This window comes from Cupressus sempervirens, chromosome 10, assembly GCF_028749045.1.
Source record: "Cupressus sempervirens isolate cs-2001-9-10 chromosome 10, ASM2874904v1, whole genome shotgun sequence".
NCBI classification, from domain to species: Eukaryota; Viridiplantae; Streptophyta; class Pinopsida; order Cupressales; family Cupressaceae; genus Cupressus; species Cupressus sempervirens.
The window spans coordinates 368,926,176-368,940,508 of NC_143127.1; positions in this window are offsets into that span (position 1 = coordinate 368,926,176).

Below are 14,333 nucleotides of genomic sequence, written 5' to 3' on the forward strand. Positions count from 1 at the left end.
TCTCACACTTGGCCTCACACACATATGAATGGTGGCATTCATAGACATGGGAGTTACATTCTAACTCCTCTCTCTCATCTCTATTTAAGAGATGACCCTCTTCTCTCATTTTACAACAATGAGGGTTCTTCCTCTTCTCAATTATTGTATGACCATTGCTCTCTATCTCTCTCTCTCTTCCTTCTTAGGCTTTTCATGCCTCATTCATAATGTCACAAAGGGTTTTCTTTGCTTTCACCTTTCCAAATATCTTGTCTCATGGTGTTGGAGCTTGAAGCTTTCTCTCTCCTATTTTATGGTAATATATTTTCATGCATTTTCTCACTTAGATTCTTTCCTGGTATTGTTTATTTACATATTTCTTTTTCCATTTCTAACAAAATCAAACCTAAACTATGAAACTGTGATGTTGCTTGTACTATCTATGCTTTTGGATTTTCAAGTTGATTAGGTGATGACCAGTCTAGGATGTACACCAGAGATTTTGTGAGAGTTCTTTTATACCATTTATATGGCTGGATGTCATGATGTGTTTTGTGATTCAAAATTGAGATTATGTTTATGAGGTTTATCTTGTGGAGATTTTATGTGTTCTTGGATGGCAGAATCATCTTGTTATTGGGTTGCATGTTAAGGAACCGAGTTTGATTTTTATGGGTGTTGTGGTATGGGACACAACTATGTTTTTATGTGCTTAGGAGAGGTTGTCTAGGTACGTGACTTGGGAGTGGCTTGCATAGGGGTCCGGGACCCAAAGTGGTCAGTACCAGGGTAACCTAATGCAAGTTATGTAATAAGTGATAATCTAGTAATTAAAACTTTTGGCGGGAAGACACACTAAAAAGATAAGTTAGAGATTTTGATCTACCCATGCCTTGAGTGCTTGTATAGACTAAGGATGGGAATGGGATGAGTGCTCCGTCTTCTTGAGAGGGCTTTCTAGTTTCCATATGTGTGATGTTGAGGGTCCGGGGTTCAGAGTAACCAGTCCAGGGTAACTCAACGCTTGAGGGTTCGGGGTCTTTTAAGAGATCAATCTAGGGTAACTCAAGCAGCCATGCGATGACACTCCCTAGTATGTAGCATGAGTCTCCTCTGTAGATTTGTGTACTTATTGTTGGTGGTGTATTTATTGTTGGATATGTTTATTGTGGTTATTACTTTCATTGAGGATGATTGGTGATTCATGGATGATGTACTTTTGACATGTGGTTATTGACTTGAGGAGGATTATCTTTCGTTGACTTTATCTTATGATCTTGGTATTTGGTTTATATTTGGTTCATGTATGATGTTTGGTTATATGGTGTCGGTATTGGATTGAGTTTTCTTACTTTTGGATTATTTTATCTTCTTCAGTAGCATGTGTTACCTTTGAGGTAGTTTTGGCTATTAGGGGTACCTTGCCTAGGAATGTTTTATGTTTGATTTGTCATATGAGGATCGTTCATTATCTTCCCTGCACAGTGGGAGTGGAAGCCTGACTAGGTAACCACGCGGTCGGGAGGTAGTGCCTTCTTACCATTTGGGTTCCCTTCACATTGCTAGCTGTTGGATGTTCGTTGCAGAAAATGTACCTTTATCATTCTAATTTCTTATCTTAGAGACTTCTTGTTAGATGATGTATATATGCTATCATGTATTCTGATGTATTGTATCTATTCTCACATACCCTGCAACATGTGCAGTGGATGTTATTAATTGGATGTACTTTCATTGTATTGTTTATACTTATGTATTTTCTTATGCGATTATGTATATGTTATTTCTTTATGATCTTGAGACATTGTACTTGGAACTTAAACTAATTAATTTAAAATTATTAAATGTGACTCAACGTAAAGGAACCCTTGGAGAATTGAAACTATATCTGTAATTGATTATGTGTATTTGATGTGTATGTTCATGTGGCTTCCGCATTAATGTTATCTTGATGTTGTTTAAACTTCAAAAAAAAAAATAGTTCAATAAACATTGTACCATGTTAGGTTTATTTCTCTTGGGTTCTCGAGCGGGGCGTTACAAAACTATTATTTAGGTTTGTAATGTTCTAGAAAAAGTCTATGTGTCCTATGTTGGCTAATTTAGACGTTTCCAAAAACAATCAAAGGCCTCTATAAATAGAGTCATCTTGTAATGTTATTGACATGGACAAAATGGTTAATGAAATATATTAGTGCTACAGCACATTGAATATTTTTCCATTTTAATTTATTTTGTCCATCCACCTTTCACAAGGTGTATTAGAATTTTCATAAGTTTCTACATAAGTAACATGTTTAGAAGGACTCCACTCCCCAAAAAAAAATGATGTATTTCACAAGATGGAATTTCATTCAAATTCATCTTTACAAATATGAGTTGGAATTGAAGCACAATGCACTGCAGAAGAAGACAATGTTATTCAAAGATGGACAAGGGAAATGAGATTTCATACAGACTTTGTTAAAGAGCCCATCACCACATCCTTACTATTTTCAAGCACCAGTTGGATTCTCTAATTGGATCGAGGTAAAATTAAACAAGAGGCATAGGAACGTCGGCATGAACAGTAGGAAACATTATTAAATCCTAAACCGATTACGTAAGGGACTTGACCAGACCCAACTCGGAAACATGATTTCCATAATGAAGTGTATATAGCCAACGAGGAAGAGAAGAGTGAGTAGCTACATGATTAAGACACCACACAAGTCTCATGACAAAGACATAATACTATCAAAACCAAAATTGGTAAAGAGTTTTGTTTTACCAATATGAATGTTTCTTTTACACAAACCGGTTCCTACTTTCCTTTGAGAGTGTCTTCAATATTGGTAAGTTTCTATGAGATTCTTAGTTTATAGACTTTCCTTCAGTTGTAGAGTCACAATATGAGTATTGATAGACAAAGTTCCTTATTACTCAAGGAAATGCACATGCACAGGCCAGAAAAAATACACAAACAATGCAATACACAGTCCAAGTAATAGATTACTAACTTGTTCTTGTCATCCAATGTAAGGATTTAGATGAAAGAGCAATAGGTTAATTGAAGGAAAGGAACTTGGTTGTTCTTGTCTATATTTTGCACTCCATCTATCCTTCCACCAGCTCTCTTTCTCTTGAACCCCTTTCTCCTCCAGCTCCATTGCCCCTATTTCAACACACCCCCATTAAGGTTTAATATCTCCCCCCTGGAAAAAAAGAAAAGAGACAATGTTAAACTCCAAGAATTCATTTTCAGTTATGGTTTGTAGTTAATTGTTTTAATTTCCCTGCTCCAATTTAGAATCGTAATTGACATTTTAAATTCCCATCATTAGTTGTGCTCAAATATGCAATTAATATTATTTTTTGCTATAATTTATGGAAAGATTTATTTTACTTATTTTGATTCATGTGGAAATAGGTTACCAATTATTTTGATATCATAAAAAATAAACGGGTTTTGGCATCCTTCCTCCCTTAGAAAATGCATCATCCCAATATATAAAAATCATATCCAAGAGTCTCACAATGCCATAATTTTTAATCTAACTTCTATTATTCACAATAATTAAAAATAATGACTTCTATCTACTTAATAAAGTCACATTTCTCATTTCAATACACCCTAATAAAATCAACAAACAAACTTTCAAAAACTAAAGTAATACATATTCTAGTAAACACTATTAAAAAGAAGATAAAGATAGACTTGAAGTAAGCATGTCCATCAATTAATCATTTTGAAAATATTTCTATGATAGTATGTGAATTCCATTACCATTCTACAGTTTTGCAAGGTTAGACTACCTCTCTCCTACAATATTCCCCCTTTCTTATAATGTGTCGTTCCCTCGGTTGAATTACACAAACAACACCAAAATATCAATCCATCATATATCATAATATCAAATCAAATATTTCCTTGTCTAAAATTTTCTCAAAATTAATAGCATACTTCCTTAAAATCATATGATAGCACACACATACCTGTGCTTCCTTATCATACCTTGAAAACACATGGATTTTACCCCACTAGTAGATACTTCATATCCACTTCCTAACTCATACATATACACTCAAAATGTTTTTTAAGCTCATTCTCAAAGTCAATGGACAAAGAAAAGATGTATTCAATTGTCATGCCCTAAATTTAATAGGTCAGAACACAACCAACAAATTTTTTTTTTGAAAGGCGGACTAAGGATGACATATGTGTGTGTGTATGCATGCGCCAATACAACCTATGTTTCTAAACGATATAAGAATGTTACTTTGTTTAGTAATTAGTTTTATTCATAATTTTGGCTTCAAGTTTGCAAGTGTGAAGTACAAATCCTAGGTCCAAGTGCTTTTAATAATTCCATAGTTTTGAGGAATGAAGATGTCCAATAATTGTCATTGGTATACATAACCTTAACTAGTTACTTTCTATACCCAATTCTATTCTATTTTATTTATGATATAAGTATGACTCTTTAATGAAAATCTTGAGATGTTCAATAATTGTCCTTGGTATACATAACCTTAACTAGTTACTTTCTATACCCAATTCTATTCTATTTTATTTATGATATAAGTATGACTCTTTAATGAAAATCTTGCATTTAATCCTTTATCATCTCCAACTATATTGATGGGTTACAAACTATGTGTTACTGACTAGATTGACGATCAATTATTTATTTCCTTGAACCCACTACATTGTATTACTACCAACTAATCCCTTATCAATAATTAATATATTTAATATTACTAACACTAAACTTACATGATTTCTAATACTCCGTTGCTTACTAACAAGAATCTCCACTAGTCTCTTTTATATTACTTAACGTACAAACCTCATTTTAATTGACTTCTTCCCACTTAATTTTAGAGGGCTTGTAACTTCATGTTCTATTTCTATATATATATATATATATATATATATATATATATATATATATATATATATACACACACACACACACACACATACATCTATATGATGTACATCTAGTTACTTGCATGCCCTAACTAACATGTTAATTTCTCAGTGTATTTCTTTACCTTTACCTATGTATCTTATTACACATGGATGGTAGGATGCCATGTTCATTTGGTCTTAATTTGTGGAAAGGATTACATACCATGTCTTGACATAAATATACATATTATTTAATATATGTATGTAATAATTTCACATTGCTTCTAAAAGAAATTATGTTTATTATTATAATAAAGTAATTATAATATGAAGACGATGGATAACATAGCCTCTAACCTAGATTGATTATTCTTGCTACTAGCTATGAAAAACATAGTCTCAAAGTAACTTATATCTGTATGTGATTTCTAATTACATTTGTCCATTGCAACTTGAAAATTTTCTTATAACATTATAATCCTAACTTTACTAAATAGACTTCCACTTTTCAAGACCCTAAAACAAAAAGATAATATAAAACATCTTAATTATCAATTTAACATTAATATTTCTTACATATATATATATATATATATATATATATATATATATATATATATATATCATAACTACTGACTTACGTTTCACCATTCTTCCTAATACCCCTAGAAATACATAGTCCTAACTCAACACTAATTATCCCATAAACTAAAAACCTTACTTACTAACATATAATTTTTCTTTAAATAATACTTTAACTAAAAAATATTACTAACTTCTTATATAACTATCTTAACTAGCTACTATTAATCTAATACTTTATCTAAACCTATTTATTTAGCTAGCCCAAACATCATTATTAAGTATATTAATCTAACCCAAATTACCTCTATCCATATTTACCTAATTCCATTTGCTCCTAACTTAACTTAACTTAACTTAAGCCCATATTCCTTCCCAAAATGTGGTCCTCCTCCTTTCCCAAGACTCATGTGACATGGGAAGGAGGGGCCCTTGGTTTACTTTTGCCCTTTTTGAGCACCTTTTCCTAGGTTAAGATGGGGTAAAGTGCAGATTTTAATATGAAGGTTTTTTTGACTAGTCTCCATCAAATCACCATCCCCCAAGGCTAGTGAACTTTTTCTTGGATGTGGAGGCTGGTTCTCACATGCGAGGGGAGAGGGAAGCAAGGCCAAGGGTGGACATTCTCTTTTGAATGAATAAAATATGTATATTTGTTTTGTTTAAGGGTTGATAGTCATGTCTTTTCACCTAGGGATGCCTAGGTTAGGTGTTAGGTTCGTGTGTGTGTGTGTGTGTGTGTGTGTGTGTGTGTGTGTGTGTGTGTGTGTGTGTGTGTGTGTGTGTGTGTATTTAAAGGTATTAACCAAATATTATTTTTATGGTAGTGACATTCATTATTATATATTTATAAAATTTTTCTCATGGGCATTTTCTTTCATTATTATTTTTAGACGTAGATTGTGACATGCAGTCACATGTCTGAGATTGTCATAATATTCTTTCAAATCTTATACTCTAAAACCCCTTTTGGTGTGTCTATTTAGTTGAAAAGACATGGTACTTGGGTTAATCTTATGAATATTATATTGTTTGTAATTGAGGAGAAGAATTATTTCCTTCTCCCATACAATATCTAGAGAGTTAAAATGCACCTACAACATACTCTCCCATATAAATTTTTAACTATGACATGTGAGGAGATATTTTCTTCTATGACATCAAGATATTTTTGTTGGTGATAATTCAATGTGATTTCTTGTATCTATGTAGTCTAGAGATTCATTGGTTTAGAATACTCAAATATACACATTATCTTTATTTCATTAATCAGTTACAAATCTTCTAAAGAATGAATACACTCACAATTGAGATTGTTAATTTTTATTTTTATTTTGCAGCAAGATGAATCTCTATCTATGCATACATATGAACTATTTAGAACTTAATTTTTCCATTATATCAGAATACATAACAGAGAACCATGAAATTAAATCACTCAAGTCTACATTGATTCATTACAATTATTTACATAAAGATTCCATAAGGTTTAGTTATGAATTGAATACATGAATCTAGGGAAGGACAAGGAGGTAAATTTCATACTTCAATAGGAAATCTTTTACACGAGTTGGTCCTTTCCTTCCTACCCATCTATGATAGTGCTATAATATTTCTCTTGCAAAAAATAACTATATACAAATTTTTCAAGACTCTACTTATACATTTGCAACCATATGCAATAGGAAGGAAATCCCTTCTCACATTTGAACAACTCAACAATGGAGACTTAACATCACAATACATCATGAGATGACATGGGAAATATGTATCTCTTCACAACACTTGGTCCTTCAACATAGTCAAAGGGTGAAACCGTAGTCTCTTCAAGGAATACATCTTCACAAAACTTGCAACAACACAAAAACTAGGAACCATGGAGGCTCACCTCCCATCTTAGGCTTTTACGAAGCCACCCACCAAGTAGGGGAAACAAGTCCAAATGGGATACACACACACAACACTTTCCAATGCATAAAACTTATCACATAACACAAAATAATCCCTCTCATGGCTTACACATTGATTCAACATTGGAACCATTGAACACAGGGTGAAGGTGTGCTTTCAAAAAGGAGACTTGCCATATCATCACATACCTACAATAATTAATTTTCATGCCCTTTCAGGGCTTTCACAAATATCCTCCAACATACTACCATTAACTATAGCATCCTTGAACACCCATACTCTATAATCTTCTTTCCACACCATCATTTCCCTTATCACCCCCAACACATGATATGAATGAATATGGCATACAATGGAGCCCATACTCCAAGGTTCTCAACTATATTTCAAGCCAAACTAAGCCCTTCACCCTGGACTTCTCTTCCCTTCCCAAAGGGTGAGTGAAGCCCTCACACCCATAACAACACTTGACATTCAAATCAAAATCAAAAGGATCAAGAAAGAAAATCAAGAAAACTACATGAACACAATACACATTCACAAACATCACAACACAATGCCCAAATTTACAATACAATATTCACAATACATTGCATGAACCCATAACAAATTTCTCCATACTTGCAGATTCATTATGCAATACAAAAAGGAAGGAAATGATCATGCTTTGAAACACTAACCTTGGTCCAAGCTAAGGCAAAGAAAGTTGTTGTAGAGCTCCCTTAATCTCCCTCCAAAACCTAACTATCTCTAAACTTAGAGAGTGGGTGAACACCCCACTAGTTTTTCCAAGACTCTCTAATAAGGCCTTCCCACTATCTATTTTTAGCAAAGACACTAAGCCACTCCCTCTTACAAACTTGTCTCCCTCTAAATTTTCTATATTTGACTTAGTGGGAACATGGAAGAGAACACATGTGACAACTCAAATTTTGAACTGGTGGAAGAATGCATGGGTAAAGGGACCCCCAGGCTATCTAGTTACTATCTTGGTCAAAATTAGGTTCCTAACATGTTGTACTATCACATGGGTAGCTCATTTTCACATAAAAGACACTTTGGCACTACTTAATGCCCCCTCAAAACCCTAATGCCCCCTCAAAACCCTAGTCAAGTCTAAATTTGAATTTTCTTTGATTTTAACCCATCTCACCCCTTGTCAAATGGGTTTTCTTACTCATTAACAAGGTAATTAGTTCTAGGGTAAAATGCCACCTTGACCAAAACCCTAACTGACGTGTCATTACACACAAAATCCACAAATGTTAGGTGACACATAAAAACACATTCCACATCCCTAATGCATCTTTATGACATGTCCCTAATGCATCTTCATGATTAAACATTTCCACATACAACCAAACTTACATTTACAAAACAAAATACATCACAACAAGGCTTTTGAATCTTCACTCAACTAGGAAAGAACCAGAAAGAAAACCCACCATCATCGCAATATTTACAATTGACTAACAACAATATTTACAATCTTGCTATATCAGTGAACAATACTAATACCATCAAAAATTGAAGCTTGTCAAATTTTACAATGTATTCACACATTAGGCATGGAGGACAAGACTCAAAATCAGTCAAAAGGAGATTTTCAACAATTTGCAAAGCATGCCTAAAAAGTGGAAAATAATCCCAAAAGGTGACAAGAAACCTCTAAGCTATCTTTCTTCCATATCCTCACTTGAAGCATTGAAAGCAAGGGTGAGTGTCATACTGGGATTTACAGAGAATCCCCATCCAAAATTTGGATGTGATAGGGGAGCAGCGTCCCAACCTAAGCCTGTACCCTCAATAGCAACATCTGGAGTACCTGTAGAAAAGCCAACAGAGGATGCTACACCCCAAACACTTGGTTTGGTAACATCTAAGTGGGGAAGCCGAGTAGACTCATCTAAGACATGATAGATAAATTCAAGAACATTAAAAGCTGAGAACAACTAGGCACCTGGTTCATGAACTAAATGTGTTGGAGTAGCCAAAGGTGTTTTCACCTAGGCAAATTTTGTTCATTCATCAGAGATTGGCATACCCAAAATGTCAATCACAACAAATGCAACTTTCTTTACCTCATCTGTCAGCTGATAACCCAAAGCACGTGTCATGAATTGTAGGGACTTGATCAAAAGCCAAGGATTATGCTTTTCAAATTTCTCCAGCATCACTTCAAAGGTCATCATAACCTCCTGGTTCTTCATTAGCATGGTTCTAGAAAATATTCCCCCCACCAAGGCATTACTAGACCACAAGTCATAATTTTGCATCGTGCCTTTCAACTTATTTTTGGCCCAGAATTCCAATTAGACCACCTTGAGAGTGATAATTTCCAACCTTGACATAGATTGGAGGAGATCCATGGTGTTAGAAAGGAAAATAGAAACCAAAATTGAAGGATATAGTACATTTCTTGTAGATGCCAAAAAAAGATCCTCCCCAATTATGGTTTGAATCACTAGATGAATGTTGTGGGAATGCATAATGAACATGATGTCCAAAGCTGCATCGTCAAGAGGATGAGACAAGGAATCTTCATCCAATGTTGGATGAAGCTTAATTTTGAATTTTTCGGAAGAATGTTACGGTGGAATTGATGATAGGAGTCGCATTTTATGCATGATTCTTGAGGAAACAACATTGTGGGGGCAAGTTAAATGGAAAGCACATCAAACTAGAAAGATGGAAGCTTGAGTTGAGGTCCATTCTACACATTTAAATAAATCCCTTAGCTTATTCACAAAGGAAATGGAGTACCTGCACTCATGTGTGTAATAAAGAGGATGCCATTAAATCAGAGCCCATTTGAAATTTGAGAAAGGAAAAGTAAAAAACTGCCACCCCCAAAATTTAAGGATGAGAAAATTGTTCCATTGTTGTATGTGTTGAATTTAGTCTTGACATAGACAAAGTACCACATGGCCAAATTGAGACAAGTTCATACTCCAGTGATGTCAGCCAACAAAATTCTGCTCAGTTAAGAAGATTTAACACATGGGAGCCTAATTTATAAAGGTGTCAATAAATGTTCAATACCCAATTTGGATAGTGTTTGATGATCATCAAGTGATGTTAGAGTGTTCATGATGACATAATACATGAAACTATCTGGCATACTTAGCACATATGGCATATAGGCTAGCTCAACATCAACTCCATGCTAATCACCCGAAAAGTGAAGCACACTCAGCACCTAAAGTAGCTCGGCATGGCATGTGAAACTCACTCAGAGAACTCATTGACTTGCTTGAAATCGACTATGACTTGGCACATATTTATCACTCGGCACAAGAGGCATGCTTGGCACCTGAAGTGGCTCCATACCAATAAGGATTCTGGCTCAGCACCAAAGGTAACTTGGCACCAATAAGGATTCTAGCTCAACACATACATTGTACTCAAAATCTATAGGTTAGCTTATGTAATATTCTAGTTTTCTCAACTCATCTAACATAACACATGAGGCTATCTAGCATACTCAAGCACATATGGCATACTGGCTAGCTTGACATCAACTCTATAGTGATCACTCAGCATGTGAAGTGCACTCGACACTTGAAGTAACTCAACACTATAAGAGCTCTAGCTTGACACCTGACATAACTCAACACCTATAAGAATTCTGACTTGGAACATACATTACACATGGCATCTATAGGTTAATTCATGTAAAATTCTAACTTTCTTGGCACGTGTCACAATTTTCATCCTAGATTGGTAGGTTAATTCATGTAGTATTCTAGTTTATTCAACACATGTCACAATTGTCATCTTGGATTGCTCAACATCAACTATAACATGACACATATATAAATTACTCGACACATATAATCCGCTCAACCCCTGAAGTCCCTACCTTTCCCAACATCAGCTATGACTTGACACATAATAAATGCTCAACACATGAAGCACACTCGGCACCTAAAGTCACTAAGCACCAATAAGAAAAATAGCTCAGCACATACAATAAACTTTTCTTCTAAAGGTTAGCGACCATTAGTTTTTGCAAATCTTTATAATGCTCCATGAGTGTAGAAGGGTTTAATGTAAAAGTTGTAATCCCATTGCATCCTAAGTTGGAAAGGTAATCCACCATTTGGTTGCCCTCTCTATATGTGTGTGAAACTTTGATCTTCTAAAATTGATCAATAGTATTCCAAATTTTCTGGAGCACATATTTGAGTTTCCAGGAAGATGATTGTCTCTTAATACAAGTAGAGATTATAACTTGAGAATCACCTTCAATCTGCACTTGTTGGAAGTTCCCTTTTTTAGCAAGAATTAGCCTTGATGGCAATGACTAAGCCGTAGGCATATTGTTAGTTCCTATAGGAAGGGGAGCCATTGTGATTGCCAAGAATTTACTAGTACAATCTCTAATGCATGCTCCCAATCCTGATTGTCCTGGATTACCTTTAGATGCTCCATCAAAGTTGAGTTTGACAAAGCCATTTGACTGTAGATCTATATGTATGATTTTGCAAGTTTAAAGAAGTGCCAATTCCAAATGGGATGAAAATTGATTTCCATTCCCAAATGATACGTCCATCCCAGGAAGTGATAACTGGATTAAATTTGCATCTATTGACACTTGTATTAGTAACTTCTGAGATCAATTTTTCAATGATTTGGAGCACTTTCTCTAAAGATGATACTTCTTTTCTAAAAATCCTCTAAAATTTCAAATGTTATGTAATATTATTAACATACTTCAATTAAATTTCCTTTCCTAATCATTTCAAATAAGTCATCCAAAATGTTAAAATATAAAGATCTGCATATCATAAACTATCATAATCATCATTATCAAAATAACATTTATCTGCATATCACATTAAATCATAATCATCATTATCAAATTAACATTTATTTGCATATCTCATTAAATCATAAACCATCATAATCAAATTAACATTTATCTACATATCACATTAAATCATAATCATCATATTGTAATCTAATTTTATCATGTCATAAAGTTGCATTTCTATGTGTTCGATCATTCCATTCACAATACTAGTTTCATAGTACATATCATAGATGCATAACACTATTGTAAATGTCAAAATCAATAGATAAAATAAGTCATTGTCCTATTATGTCTTGAATAATGTCAAAATATCCAAATCTTGAATATCAAAATGCAAGTAACATACCCCCCACTTAAACATTACCATTTCACATTACAAGTATTTCTACAATTCAGCTTCTATCAAAGTAATTGAAAAAAAGGTTAGAAGATGAATGAAATCATTAATTATATCATTTAGGTCTTAATGTGTAGACATAAGTGTGGATCATCAAAATGAAAATATTAAGATAACATAACCCTCTAGTCTTGAAAGTATATCAAAACATCAAATTAGAAGTGTCATAATGCAAATATGTCATCTATACTATGACAGGTCAAGTGAGGCCTCACATCAATTATAAATATCAAGAGTCAATTTTTTCCTTTAAACACATCTTTAATCACACCTTGATCATGAGTAACAAAAATAATCAACCATATGTACCATCTAACATGTGGTTTTTGCTAAGTGAGTAAGTCTCCACATCAATAGATTAGTGTCCACAAAACATAATACGGTAATGCAATCCCATTACATATATTTTATCATCATGAAATAATACATCTACATATAACATCCATCAATGTACTCATTAACATTTATTCATCATTACACATAAAGAGACTTGCAAACGTTGGCATCCAGTGTAATCCTAATGCATCATTTAGCTCAAAATCAATGACATATATCTAACCAATATGCTAAGTAAATGAATGATCTATAAAGGAAACACAATCAAATGTATCAAGCAACATTGAACCAAAGGTCTACAACAATAGGTAATAAAACCAAATATCAACCACACATATCCACCAAAGGTGTGATTTGAATACATAATAACCAAGTCTATGTCAAACAACATTTCAACTAGGAGTCCAAACAAGAAAACTCAAGATGACAAATTTTTGGTTGACATTCATCAATGAGGTTGATTGAGAAAAATATGTCGATAATTTTCTATAAGAGAGGAGTCACACGAGGTGGATCATGACATATACATAGCACTAATGCAATATATCCTTAAAAATAGTTAAAAGAAGTATCTATTTCCCACATGAAGACCACATTTCCATACACTTGCCACATAGGCCCAATATTCAAGTCAACTCAAAGTAAAAAATCAACTACACATAGTCAAACCAACAAGTAAATAAAATAGCATCCAATAATATGTAACTTAATACTTTTTTTTGACTTGCATGTCAGAATGAAGATATGGTAATAATTGCATTTCATAAGCCAATTATTGACCAAATTTTTGAACACATGTCATCTCAAGACTATGAGATAAATGAGCATACTCAAGAAGTTGACCTACATGTTGGACTCTATTCCATCATAAGATTACATCAGGTACAATCTAAAGTATCATACCTCAATGAGCATCATAGAAAATTTTGACCTACATGTCGGACATGGAATAATAAGTATATCATTCAAGTACAATACCATATGTCATGTGATCCTCAAAAATTAAGTAAATCATCTAGGTATGCTCACCAATCACATGTAAATATTAGTAGATCCACTTTTCTCATTTATGTGACCCAAGCCCTCAAACCCATCTCGTCACCACAATAATCCAAGGAAGATTTAAGTCAATAGATGTTACATCTTAATATTAATATGAATGCATAGTTTCCTTTATGTAAGTGTGCCTAACTAGCATATAAGTACAAGTTGTGATATATGACTTACTCACCATTCAATCATCACATAAAATATGATTGGGGTGTTTTCCTGCCCAACCTTGAAGCCTTACACTTTCCTGGGATCCTACCTAACACATAGACTTCCCAACCCTACAATGCTCATATGTCTCACAATACAAAAAGGCATGAGGTATCTAGTGCAACTATGAAAGATACTAATGAAGGTGTCATGCC